This window comes from Passer domesticus, chromosome 2 (assembly GCF_036417665.1).
Source record: "Passer domesticus isolate bPasDom1 chromosome 2, bPasDom1.hap1, whole genome shotgun sequence".
NCBI lineage: Eukaryota > Metazoa > Chordata > Aves > Passeriformes > Passeridae > Passer > Passer domesticus.
In genome coordinates, this window is record NC_087475.1 from 79719611 (window position 1) to 79738710 (window position 19100).

The following is a 19100-nucleotide window of genomic DNA, read 5'->3' on the forward strand; positions in this document are numbered from 1 at the left end:
TTGGTTTGTGTTTCTTGTGTTTAAAGGCTGTGATCTTTTAAAGTCTTGTAAAGTCTTAAACTTCGAGTAGATTTCCATCCCAGTGCCCAGTGACCTGCTTGCAGAGCTGAATTAGGCATGCACACGTCCCTCCTGTGCCTGTTAGGTGAGGCGTGCTGATGAGCTAGGAAGGTTTTCTCAGGAAGAGACGGTGTTCTGCAAACTGTGTTTTCTTCTGGCATTTTTAGATGCTCTGTGGTTTCCCTCTGGGCATTTTCTCATCTGTTTTTGCTGCTGGCATGTTCAGGCAGACTGAAGTGTCAGTGAGCATGACAGAGGGATGCTGCATGCAGAGCTGCATCTGCACAAAGCAACAGCCAGCTCTACAGAGAAACGCTTCTCTACAGACTGGTGTGATAGAAAAATGTTCCTTTGCCTGCTGTTAAACAAAAATATCACAGTGAGTCATCCACAAAACTCTAGGGAAACAAGAAGGACATTGTGACTATTCTCTGGGCTGCAATTGATGATTGATGATTTTAATAAACCTGAAGTCACCGAAGCATAGAATCACAGAATATTTTGGATTTAAAGAAACTTTAAAGACCATCTAGTTACAAGCCACCACACCATGGACAGGGACACTTTCCACTAGACCAGACTTTTCAGGGCCTCATCCAACCTCGCCTTCAACACTTCCAGGAATGGGCCATCCTCAGTTTCTCTGGGCAACCTGTGCCAGTGCCTCACCAAACACAGCACAAAAAATTTCTTCTTTACATTCAATCTAAACCTGCTCTCATCAGTTTAAAGCCATGCCCCTTTGTCCTATCAGTATTTACCCACATAAAAGGTGATCTCATGGTGATGATCAGGTGGAAAACAATTTCTTTCCATAGCATGGATGTGTCTCTATCTATCTCTCTCTCACACACACACATGCATTTTGTTATCTTTCTCCATTCTCTGATTCTTGTTTTTGCACTATGCCAGTGGCTTCAGTTCAAAGACAATTCACACTTTCTCTGCTTCAAAGTTATTTTTGCTTTACAGCTCCGTGACTGCAGGGACTGCACCAGTTTTCCCTGACACTTTACTGTGGAGCTTCATAGAGTGTTGCTTCAAACACAGGAGATGCAGTGTTGTAGCTCGTGCAAAGATGACCTCCTCTGGAGGAACATCATGGGTGAATGCCCTGCTCTGACCTCAACCTTCTGCACCTGCAGTCAGGACATGGAGGCAGATGTCCTTGGCCACTTGAACCAAAACAGGTCAGATTGGCAAACTTTTACTATTTGACTCGTAAATTTTATGACAGCCACTCTTGTCAGTGGTGTGCACACTTAGGGTTGAGCTACTTTAATTAAACCAGTGTAATGCTGCATGTTTAAGCAGACACACCTTTCTTTCAGTTTTGCGCTGGATATTTGGCATGACATAGCTGGGTCCACACTCAGTTTAACAGAGTCAAAACCAGACCTCCAAAGACCAAACTGTTGTAAAATTTAGAGTAAATATCATGGGTGTTGTTATCTTCTGTTTTATTCTGTTATTTATATCACAGTAGTTACACCATTGACTTCAGCTGTGCTTCTAAGCCTGAGGAGGGAGGGAGGAGGGCTCACACATGCTTTGTATCTTGTCTGGTTGAAGCTACAACTGCTAAAGCAAAATTGGTTTCTGCTTTGATTTCCCAGAACACATAAAAACAGAGCAGGCAGCTGATATTGGCATGATCCAGTCACCAGTGGTGTCCCTCAGGGCTCTGTGCTGGGGCCAGTTCTGTTTAATATCTTTATTGATGACGTGGATGAGGGGATTGAGTCTTTCCTTGGTAAATTTGCGGACAGCACTAAGCTGGGAGTGTGTGTCAATCTGTTGGAAGGTAGGAGGGCTCTGCAGACAGACCTGGAATGTTTGGTTGGATGGATGGGCAGAGTCCAATAGGATGAAGATTAATAAGTCCAAGTGCCAAGTCCTGCATTTTGGCCACAATAACCCCCTGCAGTGCTACAGCTGGGGACGGTGTGGCTGGACAGTGCCCAGGCAGAAAGGGACCTGGGGATACTGGTGACAGCTGACTGAACATGAACCAGCAGTGTGCCCTGGTGGCCAAGAAGGCCAAGGGCATCCTGGCCTGGATCAGGAATAGTGTGTCCAGCAGCAGCAGGGAGGTCATCCTACCCCTGTACTCAGCACTGGTGAGGCAGCACTGGGCCCTCAGTTTGGGAAGGATTTGAGACACTTGAGCACGTCCAGAGGAGGGCAAAGAGGCTGGTGAGGGACTTGGAACACAAACCCTGTGTGTTTGAGCAATGGCTGAGGGAGCTGGGAGTGTTTAGCCTGGAGAAAAGGTGACCCAGAGGTGACCTTATCACTCTCTACAACTCCCTGGAAGGTGGCTGTAGCCAGGTGGGGGTTGGTCTCTTTGTCCAGGCAGCAACTGACAGAACCAGAGGACAGTCTGAAGCTGCACCAAGGGAAATATGGGTTGGATATAAGACGAAAAGTTTTTTACAGAAAGGGTAATAAAGTACTGGAATGGTCTGCCCATGGAGGTGGTGCAGTCACCATCCCTGGATGTGTTTAATAAAAGACTGGATGTGGCACTCAGTGCCATGGCTTAGCTGAGGTGTTAGGGCATGGGTTGGACTTGATGATCTTGAAGGTCCCTTCCAACCTAGTGATTCTGTGATTCTGTGATGAGTTTGAGAGACAAATCATCTGGGAATGGTGCTGAATGTGAAGAGCAATTTTGTATTACTATGATATTCATCACTTTCTGTAAGATCTGAGATGGAAACCTGAAGAAATCAGCCTTAATTCCTCTATTTTGTTGCTTGATAGAGGAAAAATTCCTACTGACTAGAAATGGGCATGAAGATATTATATTCTTAATAAGTGTCTGCACACTTGCTGCTTTTGGAAATAAGAAGCATTTTACCTTAAGCGCTCATATGTGCAGAAAGCCAACACGCCATGTTCTAATACAAAATGAAGTATGACCTTTTAAGAACCCTTAAACTTTTCAAGAGTAAATGCTAAATCTATATATAATTCAAAGTATATCAGCTAAATTAGATGCTGGATTCAAACCTGTCCTGAATAAAACCGTTCTCACATTCTTTTTTTGGCTTTTTTAATTCCCTATGGTTAACTAAAAGACTTCTGAAATTTTTCTGTTATTAGCCAGTTTAGTGCATGGGGAAACCTGCTGTCAGAAGCAGAATGGCCCATGCCCATAAGCAGCTCCAACAGCCAAAGTGCTCAAGGGCTTGATCCAGGCAGGAGTGGGGCTCCCCAGAAGTCAGATCCTTCTTGACCCAGCTCTTGTCCTGGGACTGCCAGGACAAAGTCTGGATCAGGTCATGGATAAAATGCAAGTGAGATATTTCAAGGTGATGTTCATTCTCTGGTCCTCACCACCTCTGCTAGTTGGCTGTTTGCTGAAAAGTGAAGCTATTTCAATAAAAATGTAAAGTGTTGGATACTGCTGCATGAAGTTACCATTGTTTTCCTTGACCCACAAATTACTCTACTGCAATGTTATCAGGGAATAAAAACATTGAGTCAAATCCACTTTTATGATGTTAAAACTCCCAATTCTATTTTGAAATTAATTTACTTATTTGAAAAGAATTTAAAAAGGAAGTACACAAGTGTGTGTACTGCCTTGGCAGGAAATGTAATATACTTGTATGTGTTAAATAGCACCACTGATTCAAAGAAAGTCTGATGCAACTGGGTACGGCAAGACAGCAAGGACTTAATTAAATCTGGATTTTGGAGATCTTTTACTGATGTATCACTAAGGACAGGTACCCCTTGGCCTTGACAGTTCTCAGTAAACTCACGCAATCCCTTTCCCTTCACTCCTTGAAAATAATATCCAGAAAGTTTTCTTATTGTTTAAGAGCATATCAGCTGTTCATGAACCAGTATTTAAACTCACAGTCATATATGGCTCAGGTATCCTATAACCACCTTGTGGAAAGTAATTGGGGAAAGACCTTGGGCCAGCATGTGGATAAAACACAGGGAGACTGACAAATACAAGGAGCAGCAGAGATGGGTAAATGTGGATGCCACTATCCCCAATCCATCTGTAAATGAAATTACCAATTTGTTACCTTCCTAATATTTGAAATATAGGCAGGAAATGCACAAAGTACTGCCATTTGAAATGTGTGACATGATCTTTTCATCTCCTTGGGTTCATGACCTGAACATCAATGCTGATAGTACAGAAAATCCAGACCACAGTAGAAGTGTTCTTCAGTGCCACATTTGTATGGCCAAATGCTGAGCTTTAGAGGGGGAAACAGTTTGAACAGACACTCAGTTGTGTCCGTCCAGGCTGGATGGGAAATATGTAAACTTGCAGAAATTGCTTAGTCTGAGTTTGTCTTTGCAAACCATGTGTTTTGGGAGCCAAAGCTGCACAGCAGGCCTGAGCACAGCCCTCCTTCAAGTCGCTGGTGGGGGCACAGCAAGAACAGAAACAAGATTTGAGTTTCACAGACTGGGACCAGAGCAAGACCTGGAGCATTTCCTCCATTTCCAGCCCCTGTGCCAGTGGGTTTTATGTGTTCATCTGTTCTTACACCGCACGGCATTAACATCAGGGTTAATTTTCCAAAACATCTGTGCCAGGGCCTGTTTCCTTACCTTGGTATGCAGATTAACGAAGGAATGAGTTCAGCAAAAGCTTCAACATAATATGCTTTTGTAATCCAATGTTCATATGTATCAAAAATAGTCCTATGATGCAATGAAACTTTATTTCTTAGGAACTGTTTGAAATTTCATGTAAGATCGTAAATAAATTCTGTAAATGGAAAAGTGACCTTGGAAAGAAATCCAGAAGTCAAATGTCTGTGCCTGCAGAGTAAGATGTGGTCTATTTATGCCCCACATCTCGGGGCACTAGTGGGGGTTTTGCCCCTGGACACCAGAATGTGTATTTAAATGTCATCACTCCTGATACTGTGCTACCCTGGGCACACAAAGTCGTCAGCTGTCCTAATTTAGAGAACATATTATTCCTCATTTTAAATGTAAACCCAGATGCTTTCCCCTCACTAATGAGAGGGGAAGTGAGAGATGTAGAACAAGACTTTACTTGCAGCCTTAAGATTCCAATGAGATTTCAGAAAATCATTTTTACAGTATGATGTTGTTCACTTCACTGGGCAGAGAAGCCAGTCAGGCTTGGCTGCTCTGTTTCCCCATTTGTGGGCATGGAGTGCTCACAGGCCAACCAGACCCTGTGAAAAAAGTATTTGAGAAAGTAAATTATCATTTCTTATCTGCACCACTGCTTCTTCTTTTTATTTATTTTTCCCTGTACACAGTGCTGCTATGGAATTGCTCTCCCCATCACTGGTGGCCATAGACCACCCAAGGTCATATTCTGCATGTTCATCCAGAGGCTCAATTTCACATTGAAAACTGTATTTTTTGGACATGATATATATATATATAGCTGGTGGAAGGAAAGCTGGTTTTTACTATTTTTGGACTAAACATGCCTAAAAGCTCCTTAAAACTCAGCTGAGAAGCCAGCATGACACCTTCAGGATTCCTCTTTCCGCCAGCAATTGTTGGATGCTCTCTGAGGCTGCTGCTCCTCCATTCCTGAGCCCTTCCTCACCCCACCTGGGCTAACCCATGGGTGCTCAGTCCCCTGCACTGCCTGTGTCTGCCCACAGAACAGCCCTGCCTTGCTCACCCACTGCCCCCACTGGGCTCAAAGCAGGGCTGGCAGCAAGGCACCACCCTGTTGTGGCTCCTGCTGCAATGTCCTGATAAGGTGCTGTGCAGAGATGTCTGCTGAATTTCCTCTCTCCTGCCTGCTGACATGGACAGTGGGATGCCTGCAGTGATGCCTGCAGTGCCACTGGGCTGGTGCCTGGTGGGATGTCAGCTCTGATGCACATTGAGGCACCATGCTGGGATGCCTGCTGGGATGCCTTCTACATTTAGCCATCTTTCAAGACAAATGAGACCAAACATCTAAATATTTGTAATTTTTTTTTCCTTCACCACAGTGCACAGAGAGTGTGCTCTGTATAGATAAGCAAAAGCATTTAAATTTTTGTGTTTACAGGCTCTGTCTTGTCTGGAAGGAATGGTCCCAAATGTCCCAGGCTCCACAGCCATGCTCCCAGCCAGGTCTCTCCAAGGCTTTTAGTTTGCCCTGAACACTGGCAGAGAAAGAGAAGCTACTAGCTTTGATTCCTCCCTGCAGCTACCAGAGATGCCCTTCACAGCCAGCACGGGGACACTAAGAGCAGGTTCAGAGCACAGGCACATTCCACAGTTTTTCAGTAGTTGCAGACTTTCTGGGAAGACTTTGCAGTGCCTGGCAATGCCCCCCTTCTCCATGCCCACTGCCAGCCTGGGCAGAGCAGCCTGTCCCACACCCCAGGTGATTCACCAGGAGCCTCATGGAGAAAGCTGTGCCTTGTTCAGCTCCCCCAAGGCTCCCTTGGACACTGAAGGGTCACAGTGTCACACACAGAGTGCCTCTGTCTCTGGTGCTGCTGCCTCCACATTCACCTCTGTGGCAACCCTCTAGTTTATTTTCTAGGAAAGTCTTTCTGCTCCAGGATACCTCATTTTCTGAATATTTCTGAATATTTCTCATTTTTTAATATTAAGAAATACCCAAATGCACACCTTTTCCATGCATGATTTCACAATATATATTACCTGTTACAATACCTATTTAATGCAGTTTCTTGGCCATTAAGGTTATTATTACACTTCACTCTTAAAATTGTACTGGCAGCAATGCAGAACTGCTGTGGAAAACTGTGGAATCAGATTTATGTGTACCAGTTAAAGAGAAATTCTGCAGTTGTATTTTTCTCTTCCAGGAGGAACATGTATTAGGAATTACCTTTAAAACATAAGATTATATGTGTAAAATTGTTCTATATGCAATTTAATCTATTTTTAATGAGCTGTGATATCCTAAAGCAAAAAAAAAAAAGTTAATATGGATTGCTATGCACCCTCTGCAATGCAACTAATGACTCTGTCAGCAAGTTCATATTGGAATTTTAATTTATATCTGTAGTTTTAAAAATATGAGAATTTCTGTAAAATAATAGAGGGAAGGCAAGTTTTATTAGATGAAGAAATGCTAAAAATATCCATATACAGCTTCATTCAGTTCAGGTTCATGGTCTGGTTTGGAATTTAATATTTTCTCAGAAGGAATGATGGCAGATACCCTCTGAGCCATGTATTCCCCCTTAGCTTGGCTTTGTACTCTGGACTGTATGCAAATGCCAAACATTTCCTCAGTGGGGTGTAAACTTGTCCCTGGCATTGAGGGTGCATGCAAGGAACCAAGGCATGTATTTATATATATATATATAATTTATTTTTTTTTTAAATTTTGAGTGAATTCAAGCTCAGGTTTATTTCACATGCACTTGAAGCAGCCAAGTCCCAGGATCCTGCCCTGGCCTAAGATCCCTGTAAGATCCCTGATGTGCCGATCATCACTGAAGATGGGCTCAGTCCTTGTAAGGTCTGGTTTCCTTCCAGGAGCTTCCTGGCCTTCTTCACTGTCTAGCAGTGTACCTTACAGCAGCCACACATCTTCACTGTTAATGCAGAAATTTGCTGGGCATGGAAGAGGAAAGATGTGGTAGTATAAAACTAGGCAGTGTCTCTTTACATCTGATTTCCTTAGAGAAGTAAGAAACATTACGATTGGAAAATATATGTTTATATGGTTTTTTTTGGGGAAAAAACCCCCAAACTCTCACAGAGCAGGTAAGTGTTGAGCCTGCTAAGGCTCCTAGGGTGTGAAAAAAACCCCAAGAAATCTCATGTATCCTGTGGTGATGTTTAGCAGTAGGGGAACTTCAACACCTATGGCTGATTTTACTATCAGGATAAATAACAGAATGGATGTGTAAGGTATGTGAGTTTACCCACTGTTACACATGCTATTTAAGGCATTCTCCTCATTGAAGATGATGACGTGCTCTCAGTTTATTAAAAGTCCTGGGTGGCCTGGGATGCCTGATTCCTGGTTAGGGCTGTACTTCTGCATGCCACCACCACTTCTAGATGAGTCATTTCCATTTCCATCTATCTGGCTTATCCATCTGTGCTTCCCAATACCCATTCACACCTCAGCTGGCAGCACTCTGACTACTGACTGCATTCACAGAACCACAGAACCACAGGACACTCTGAGTTGATGGGGACCCACAAGGGTCATCAAGTCCCACTCTGAAGTGAATGGCCCATACAGGCAGGGAGTTAACCCACGACCCTGGCATTATTAGCACCGTGCTCTAACCAAAGTAAAAAAGATTTACAACCACTCAATCACTGTCAAAAGTATTAGCACAAGAAGTTTAATATAAATTTGTGACAGTGGAACGAAGTTCAGTGGCAAGATTCACTGTGCTACTTACTGTATAGGTGAAGCACATGAAGAATAATCAGTTTAGAATCAATCTAGAATGATTTGCACAGGAATGTGTTCTAGTAGTTGATGCAGGTCATGGCGTGGAAGTACATTCTTCACCAATGTGAGATTCATTCCAAAGGGGGTAGGCAGTAATAGCTGGATTGTAAGAATTGGTGGATTGCAAGAGGACCGTCACACTGGGCAGATTAAAATGTAAATACACTTTTCTAAATTAAAAAACTTGAAAAATCATGCCTGGGGCTGCAAAGACCAGCGTTACCATGAGGAATTATGCTCAGTGTAATGCTGGTCCTCAACATATGCTCTTATAATCAAACCATTACTTCATCCCTTTTTCTCATAAAAATGCTGGACAGTCAATGATTCATCATTTAAATGTATTTAAACATCCTGATGAAAACTGCACTAGAGTGAAGTACATCTCAAGTGCTGGCTAAACATGCTGGGGACAAAAGATGTGTATTTTCTACTGTGAGCTTACACAAATTTTGCATTATTTGAAATAAAGGTTAAGCCTCTGACTGTCAATTGCAACACCATAATGCTCGATTGTGGCTTTCATCAAAAGTGCTTCACGTTTTGTGAATTACAGAGAGATGAGTGACAAAATGCTGCATTTTAGTGAATCACTGTCTGTATCTGACAGTTGCAAAAAGTGCAGTGTGACTGTCCATATGACCAAGACACGGGAACTAAGTGTAATTTAAGCTGCTTCTTGATGATGGAGGTATTTTACAAAAAGACTAAGTATTTTGCTGAATATCTGTCCAAGTAATGAAATAGATCATTGGAAACAAAGCTGTGGTTTTGTGCCAGGCTCTTGAATGCACAAGTCTGCCTTCCCTGGGCTGTCCTAGACCAGGGAATGAGGCCAGAACTGTTGCTCAGGTTCACCCGTTCAGTTTCCACAGCTTGCATCAGGAGGGGCAAGGGACTCACCTGAATGCACTCTCCTTTAAGGTGGATGATATCTGTCAAATAAATGTATTTGATTTAAATACAGCAGAGGACTGTCATAATCCATGGCAACTTTTTTTCCAAAAATCAGAACTCCTATTAAAAAGATTTATTAGTAATTATTATTGACTTCTCTCCTGAATCCATCTAAATTTAACTTCAGCCATTGGATTTTACTGTGACTTTATCTGATATACTGCAAACTCCACAGACCAATTTGTTCCTCAAATAAACAGTTACAGGGATGAAAGCTGAGTCTCAATCCTCACTTCATTAAGCTAAGTAGATGAGCTCATTAAGAGTCTCACAACAAAGGCACTTTTCCCAATACTTCATTAAATCTGTGACTCACCCCTAAACTGTCCCTGTGTTAGATGACACCACAACACTGCCAAATGAGAAGGTGCATTAGCTCATCTAGTGGATATTTTCCTGCACATATAAATGTCTGCCCACATCTCCCTTGGTAGCACTGGGCTTTTCCATAGTATGAGAGAAAAGTCAGGCTAAAAGGGACCTTGGGAGGTCAACTCCAAGATCTGCCTCAGGGGTTCAGGTACCTCACTTGGGTCTTGACAGCCTCCAAGGAGGGAGACTGCAGAGCCTTTCTGGTTGGTGGGGTGGGTGTCCTCATAGAGAAAGAATTTCTCTTTATGCCCATCCAAACGTTTCATATTTTAACTTTTGCCCTTGCCTATCATCCTCTGGCCTTTCACCACCATGCAGAGCCTGAATTAAGCTTCTCTATGCCCTCCCTGCCAGCTCTGGAGGTGCCCTTGGCTCCAGCCCAAAACCCTTGGCTCCATCCCACCTTTGGGCAGGACCAAAGCCCCATGCTGTATAATCAGGCTGACCAGATGAGTCACCACCTCCTGCTATTCTGCAAGAATTCAGCTCTGGCTGGAGGTAATTTTGGCATCTGCAGGTTATGCTCCCTCTTCTTTTACTGCTTTCCTGAAGTTTGGGTCAGCTGCAAGTGTTATGGTTATTTTGCCATCTTCCAGTTCAGTGATGATCTGATCTGTCTGAGGCAGTCCAAGGAGAAATTAAACCTCAGACTTCCCTAATAAGGAAGGCAGACACAGCAATAATAGCAGCAGCGTTAGCAAAGCCTTACCTCATGATGCTGGAATTAGGGTGGGTCACGAAGCCCATAACCCAACCTTCTGCACTTGTAGGGTCTTTACCAACATCCATCACTAGGAGTGATGTGAACTGTGAAATAACATATTTAAATTTGGAGCAACTTGGTGATAAAGTGATTTTGATGAGCTGCTAATGCATTACTGCATTTTCTACATTACAATTTTTATAATGCCTCATGCCACTTCCTGCACCTGGTACAACCCCTGAGTGCTGATAGAGGCTCGAAGGAAATAATTTGGTTTATGTCTGTAACTGAGGTGGGAATCCTGCCAGTGCTGGAGTTGGCCACTGACATCTCATGCACAGAAGTCAAACCAAATGGGCAGATTTCAATAATGAGGCCAATGCTCATAGTGAGGGGTCACTTCAAATCAAAGTGAGTGACCCAATTATACTGGTTATTGGACTTCTACAGTGCTGACAAACCTTTCTGAAATAATTCATATGGGTGAGAAAAACAGTAAAGAAAGTTTTCCTGCTGATGTGTCAACAACATAGGGGCAAATTTTCCTATTACTAATACACTGATAAAAAGTACAATATTGTCTAAATGATTGTCTAATTGTATAACTAAACACCTACTTACTTCTGAAGATCAAGAAATATTTTAATGTGGGCCTAATCCACCCTCAAATGACCAATTAGAAAAGGAGATGGAATTAACTTATGATCTATTGGTGAACAGAAAGAGCTAATTAGTTTTACAGTATTCTCTTGTGTCCGCTACTTCACATAATCTGGCTGAAAGACCCTACACACACAGATGCCTTTGTGTTTATTATTCATTGTAATTAAATCTTGATGTAAATTTCACAGAGCCCATGGAGACATGAGTCCCCTCCCCAGAAGACACGGAGGAGGTGATGCAGAGCTCTGCTTCCACACACATGGCAAGGTTTTTCCACTGTTTTAAACACATACAGTTTTTCTCATGAAGTGGGAAGAATTTATCAATTCTGACTGATCTGGTTACCCCAGAAATTTCTTTTTCATATGAGATGACAGCTGGAAAATAAGATCCATGTAGCAGAGCTGAAGATATCTGCCCAAATGGACTGTGCTGAACAAACTGGTGACAGCTCCAGACCGAATCCTGTCAGGATCAAGCAAGCTGAAAGCCCTGGAGGGGAGACCTCTGTGGTGGCAATGCTTCCTGACCAGGGAGAAAATGCAGCATGCTCACTCTTACCCTTTTCTGGGAGGAAATAAAAGAGATGTACTTCATTAGGGGTGCACAGGACAGAGTGTCCCTGAGCTGCTGATCCTGCACCTACTGCGCTTCCACCTCGCTCCCTCCTCAGCCTCTTCACATCTGTCCTAAAAAAACAAAGAAATCACTGTCCTGTGCCCAAATATGCCTTATACAGCTTTCAATCATCTATCTAAAACCAATCACAGCCCAGCCACGGGAGCAAACCTCCAGAACAGGTTGCAGGGAGCACGTAGCCCCTCTCCCTTGCAGTCGTGCTGTTACCAGTATCCAAAATCACTGCTCTAAGTTTTCTGATCTCTGCACTGTCAACACTCGCTTCCTCCGCTGACTCTGCTCCCTAAGGGCGAGAAGTCAGTCTGCATTTACTTCAAGTGCAAAACAAACTGGTGCCTGAGTAAACAAAAGGAAGTAGCCCCAGCAGTGCCTCAAATTTGAGTGTTGCTGCCTTGCCCCCTCTGCCACCCCATGCTCTGGCACTTCTCATCTGAACAAAACCCTGTGCAGTGAACACATCCAGCTGTGCCTGACCTTACAAATACCAGTCTAGTCTGCTGCTCATCTTCCAAGATGAGGACCAGTCACCAGTGTGATACCACATCTACCAAATATAATTCTCAGAAAACCTGTCTTGTGGTTGGGTTTTTTGGGGTTTGTTGTTTTTTTTTAGGGGGTTTTCGTAAAATTTGGGGTTTTGGGGTAACTAGTTCAATTGCTTCCAAAATGAGTCTATAAAGGATGCTGCAATAATACCTGCATACTGTAGCATGCTCAACAGCAGCTTCTTCAGGTGGCAGCAGACACTTTGGCCACTGTGACCCTGGAAAATGACTGTCTGCAGACACAGATGCCTTGTTCAAACATGTATGTGCCAAAGTGAGTTCAGAGGAGAGAACACCTCTGCTATAAACACAGGCTGGAAGAGCTGGGGTTGTTCACTCTGGAGAAAAGAAGGATCTGATGAGACATTACAGCATCTTCCAGTACCATAAGGGGGCTTTCAGAAGAGCTGGACAGAGACTTTTTGCAAGGCTGTGAAGTGATAGGACAAGGCAGAATGGCTTTAAACTGACAGAGTGTGGGTTTGGATCAGACAATAGAGAGAATTTCTTTACCATGAAGGCAGTGGGGCACTGGCACAGGCTGCCTAGAGAAGTTGTGGATGCCCCATTCCTGGAAGTCTTCAAGGCTGGATGGGGATTTGAGCAACCTGGTCCAGTGGAAGGTGTCCCTTCCTATGTTAGGGGGGTTGGAACTGGATGATCTTTAACGAATCCATACCACTTGGTGATTCTGTGGTCCAAAGCAGTTACCCCAAGTAATGCTGACTCTAGCAGGAGCTTAACCTGTGAAACGTGCTGGGTAATGAGCACCAGCAAAGCAGAGAGATGCCAGGACAGCACCTACTGATGCCCCTCATTTGCCTTCCCACGCTTCCACAGTCAGCACAGAGTCTCTTCACAACCTCCTCCAGGGGCAGACAGGAGCTGTCATTCCTGAGAGCTCCTGCACCTTGATAAAGAGGCAACCCAGTGTCATTCCCTACAGAGCAGCCCCTGAAGCCAAGGAACTTCTATTAATGGAAGTATACACCTCAGACACAAACTGTGTAACACTGAATAGCAACCCCCTACATTAAATCAAGGACCATCTTTATTTTCCTTTATCACTGATACAAGGACATAGCTGTTCTTTGTCCAGTAGCAGGCTTTTCTCCCCATGTTTTGAAAGCCCATGTGTGTTATTATAAAGAACACTTGATGGGCAGTTCCAGACTGTGGAGACACACAGAAATAGACTATTTATGGTGAAAGTTTGGTTTGTGAACTTACTCCCTGCTCTTCTAAGATTTGGTATCTGTCATTTGAGAGCTTGTTCACTCAAACAAAATTGGCACACAATCTGCAGCATCAGAGAGGCCTCTGTTTCTGCAGAAGCATTTTATTTGATATAAAAGACAGGGACTTAAGGGCTCACTAACATAATTGAGAAACAGCTATGAAACAAGCAAGCTTTCGTTTTCAAAGGATCTGGTTGTATTTCACACAATTACTTGAGCAAAGCAACCCAATACTGGCTGATTAGATTGGGTGACAGCTGCCAACACGGTGTGACCCCTCCAAAGACCCTCTTAGCACATTGCCTGTTGTATCAGCTGGTCCCTTCAGGGTGCAGATGGAGCGGCAGGAGGTAGCTGAGAATCACAGTGCTCTAACCCCACCTAGGGGACTGAGCCACGGCTCAGCTCCTGCACAGGCAGCTGGCAGCCCAGGGTAGCTGAGAAAGGGCACTGATTTGAATAAAAAAGCACAGCTCCAGCCCCAAAGCCCCAGTTTCCCTGCCTTTTCCGTATGACTCATTTGTCACACAGCTCTTAAACCCTATTATACCTGCACTACATCACGCTTTTTGTTTTCAGTTTTCATTTCGTTTTCGTTGTGCTGCTCTAGTTTTCATTTTCCCTGCTCATTGCCCCCAGTAAGTACTGATTATATATAAACCTAAGTATGTGCCTTTCAAAACCAAATACTTTATGAGGGATTAGACTGGTTAAACATGATTGAAATAAACATTATTTTTAAAAAGCTGGTAAACCCATGAATTTGCTACAATAAGAAAAAGCCAAATCAAATGTGACTTTGAAAATGAAACATTCAGCTTCTGTTCACATCAAGATTAGCAGTGAGGAGCACAGTGCATCTCCCTCCTCTTTCTGTTCATCCTAGACATTACTGAGTGCTTTTGTTGGCAAAGTTGTTGGTTTTAGATGGATGTGCACTGTGCGCCCCACTTTTTCTGAAAAAGGTAGAATTATAGAATGGTTTGTGTTGGAAGGGACACTCAGGTCCAGAAAGTGTAACATTTAAGGTGCTCAGAAAACAAGTAATTTATCTTTTTTTCGCTTGCCATACACACATACAAAATTGCATGCCTATTTATCTACCTCAGCAGGGTTAAAAGCTTCTAGGTTTTGTGACAGCACCACCAGGTGCTCCTGCTTTCCTATGAAATCCTTTCAGGCTGTAAAGCCAAGCAAGTAGCAGGCACTCTGAAGGAGTTTAGAGTCTATCATTATGTAGTACTGATACAATTGCAGTCTTCTTAGCAAATCTTACACTATAGAGGCTTGTGTCTGTTTTCCCTTCAGTTCCATTACAGAAGTCAGTTTCAAATGAAAAAAATTGTTTTAAGACGTTGGTAGAAATGTCTCAGCTCTTGTTTGCTCATAATAACAGTGTCTTCCCTGTGAAACACAGGAAACTTTAAGAAGTCTGAGGTGAGAATAAGAAAATTATTTTTCCACTATCAATTTGCACTACCTTATGGAAATTATGAAGACACTAAAATAAGGAAAAATGCCAAAAAAATTAACTGTAAACCCACAATTATGTGAATGGACACTGAGTTAACATTCTGGGTTCTTCTGAAGGACTACAGAAACCAGACTCAGAATCAAGATGATCTGCACTGAAAGCAAATCCAAAGAGCCCTGCAAATCTCTGTCAGACAAGGCAGATGTCTGTAAAACACTTATTTTCAAATTAGAATAGAGCAGAAAACTGAGGCTGAGATGAAGAGCTCAGCACAGAACCCAGATTCCCACCGACAGGCAGTGTAACAAGCACACCCCACTATGGATCTCTCGTAGTTTCCAGCACAATAGTGTTGCAGGGAACCAACCCCAGAGGCAAAAACTGCCCCCAAAAAGTGCAGAAGGTTCTGCCCGAGTGGCAGGCTCATCGTTATAAACCCAAGCTGTCTTTCCAATTAAGTGTTTTGGGGCTGCATGGACATGAGTGCCAGGAATTTGAAGGACTTTGCTGCTTGAATCTAACATCAAAAGCACCCAACGTCCACATAGCCCTTCGAGAAGTGAAAAGCCTGATTGGACAAGTCAAGCAGGACTGGTTCAGGGGACTGTTCAAGGACTGGGGACTCTGGGGGTGGTGGACTTCTATAATTAGGTCAGTTCTGTTGGTTTTTGTTATTCTTTTTCTAGTCATATTAACATTTGGAATTCTACATGGCATGCTTTTAAAAGCTATCAACAGTTTAGTCTCCACTACCTCAGAAGTCAACCACAAAGAGTTTGTGGACCTGAAGCAGACTGACAGGCCTGTGAATCATCAGTGGTGGATGAATCCATAATTTGCAACAGAGATAGTCCAATGCTTTTCCTTTAATTTTTTTTAACAGAAAAGGGGGAGGTGTTGTGGTGCACTAGTTTTAGTTGTTCTCTTGCAGTGGGTGATTGGGAATTTGCACAGAATAGTTTTGTATTGCACTGTGTAGATTATGTTATATCATGTGGTTTGTTATCCCTTTCCCCCATCTCATGATCTTTCCCTCACCTGTCCCAGCACCTCCTGGTGGTCCCTCCTGGGTTACCCCTCCCCTCACCACTCCTCAGTGGTATCCCACTGGCTGTGGACATCTCCCTCTGTCCCCATCCCGGGGTATAAAAGCTCCCTGCCACCAGGGAACACCTTCTTTCCTCCCATGGGTTTGTCCATCTGGTGTGTCTCTTGGAATAAAGGACAACGTTTCCCATGTGGAGGAGAGCGCTTCTCAATCTTTTACCTTCATCTATGAATTATCGTGTGGGCAAGGGTCCATAGCTAGCCAGAGTGGACCCCAACAGCCCAGCAGATAATCTGATATTTCACAATGGGTCTGCAGCAGCAGAGCAGCATCCTCTGAGTAAAAATACTGCTTTGCATTGCAGCACCATCCGCAAACCTGTCACGTAGCAGCAGGTTACATCTACCAATGGCCCTCAGGAAGCACTCCCGTAATCCCTTCTGTAGGGATCAGGAGAGGCACAGAGGGGCCGCCCCATCCAAACAGCTCCCGCTGGGAAGGCAGCAGCGGAATGCAGCCTGTCCTGCTCCCTTACATTATCCCATTGCACCCCACTGTGATTGGCAGCAGTATCTCCCCACAAAGATCTAACCCAAAATGCCCTGCAGGTGACTGCTGATGGGCCCTGCATTTTCCCTCTGCACCATACCAGTGTGGAAAAAGCCAACCAATAGTCTTTCTAAAGATTTCCATATCATATGAGCAGATTAAAAGCCCATTACCAGAGACAAACAAAAGGATGCCCATAGTGAACAGAACACAGCAAGCTTCTGTTTTTAAGGAGCAAAGAGACTGCTAATGGACTAACATATCACGGTGCCTTGAGGAACTTGGGATGTGCTTGGTGCTTGCCAGGGAAAGGTGGGTAACACACAGCGGATCAATCACCTTGATGCTGTGTGTCTGAGGAATCGTGGTGTTCCATTCTGACAGCCAAGATGACAAGCAGCTCTAAATGCAAATTTAAAAATATATATATTTAAATTTGTATTTAATATCTGTATTTTAAAAATACAAATAATGTTTGCTCAGAAAAAAATGGGAAGTTTTCTCTGCTAGTTTTTAGACAGGATTTTGCCCTCGCTAGACTTACTAAAAACCTCGAACCAGAAAAATTGCACATGCTCCATACAACTGTCTTGTCAGGAAGGAGTTGAAGCATGGAAAGAAAATTGGGTTGTCAAAAACCAGACACTTCAAAATACTCTCTCGGCAGAGAGAAACTCCTACACATGTTCCAAGCACCCTCTCAGAGGTAATGACTACCTATAACCAGAGATGAGAACTTTGCACAAGAGTGCTTTTGTGTTTTCAAGAGCTGATTGAGTCACTTATGAGTCACTGACAGCAAAAGCAGCAAAGTTACCTCCTTCCAGTGCTCAGCCACTATCCAAACCCCATCCCAAAAATGCTGTGAAGGGTAATAAAAAAGTCTTTATTTTACCTGGTTTGTGACCTCTGCCATCTGACACTGTCTTCCCAGTATTTATTGCTCAGACCTGAACCTTACAATGAGCCTTCCTTCCCCTCTCTCTGCCATTGGGAAACTCCTCCCTCCTGCAACATGGAAAAAGTGCATGGGGAAAATGGAAATATGGAGAAAAATCTAAAACTATTCCTTTTAATGTGTCCAGTGAGATAGATGATGTTTAGATACAGCTAGCATTGCTGTCTTCTGTTTCTCCTGGGTTTGCAAAATGAATAGCAAGTCTAAAGGTTTGTTATAATTGTTTTTTATTTGCCTAGCAGAGTACTCAGCAACAGAATGAAAAATTAATTTTACTAAACTTGTCCCAATCAGTTTGATGACTAGTATGACATTAAAATACAGTCATTCTTTTTTCAAAAATGCAAAAGACAGATTACTTTACAAAACACTGCAGTTTTATGGCATAATAAACAGTAATAAATTATTTTATAAACAAAGGTAAATTATTTTACAAAACAAAAAGTTCAAAAACATTGAAATTAATTAATTTATTATACTCTTTGTCTAAAGCTCATAAATACCAATACCTTTGGTCCAAAAATACTGTGTTTCAGGAATCTGCTTAGATATTTAATAACAGCATTATTATCTCTGCTATGACAATACAGGAAATAAGGCTGAGTATGAGAGAGAGGAAGAGGGAGAGGGAGAGGGAGAGGGAGAGGGAGAGGGAGAGGGAGAGGGAGAGGGAGAGGGAGAGGGAGAGGGAGAGGAGAGGAGAGGAGAGGAGAGTTCCCTGCCCTAATGAGCTTCTAATGTTGTTTATCATTCATTGCTTAGGCAAAGCAAGGCAGCTTGTTTCACGCTCACATTCTGGAGCCAGGTTTGATGCTCTCCTGTGGCCAGACTGGGTGGAAGCTCCTTTCTCAGGCTATAGGACCCGAGCAGTTGCTGGTTCAGCACATCTGCAGACACTGGTAATCCATCTGTGAAACCACAAACAATGACTGGCCACATCTGTGCCATACCATGGCCACAGCACCACCCCAGCGGCTGCTCCTCGTGGTCCTGGAGATACTCCTGGAGATACTTGTGGGGGTTACTTCATCGCCTACAATTTTTTTATAACCTCCAGATCAGATTTTATTTTAAAAAATCAATTAATTTTGCATTTAGCTTTGGCATAAGAGATCTGATGTCTGGTTTACAAACAGATTGTTCTATCCAAGCTGTGAAAATAAATTAAGGAAGAGTAGTATAACAAAAATTGTTACAAAGGACATCTGCATCTGAGATGGTCATTTAACACTCTTTTTATAGTCATTGGGCAGCAATAGTCCATGATTCATCTCATCCTAAATATAACTGCCTAGAGAGGCTTGGATAAATGATGCTAAAAGATGAAAAACACCCATTCTTCATATACATTTTTGTGCAGCATCAAAAAAACACAGTGCTCATTGTATATTCAGTATAGCAATGTTTTTCAAGAGTTATAAGAAAAACAAATCTTTCCCAAATTAATTTTTTTTTCCGTTTAGAGGAATATAGAGTGG

The 19100-nt window shown here is 43.0% G+C and overlaps 1 long non-coding RNA gene across 1 annotated transcript; it reads right to left on the reverse strand.

Annotated features, from left to right (window-relative positions):
- Positions 1 to 5215: 5215 nt before the first annotated feature.
- Positions 5216 to 18248, reverse strand: LOC135295535 (uncharacterized). The gene is made up of 3 exons (XR_010357663.1): positions 18132 to 18248; positions 17560 to 17672; positions 5216 to 5246 (listed from the first exon to the last, which is right to left on the reverse strand). It is a non-coding gene; the product is annotated as an uncharacterized LOC135295535 (long non-coding RNA).
- Between the last annotated feature and the right edge of the window lie 852 nt (positions 18249 to 19100).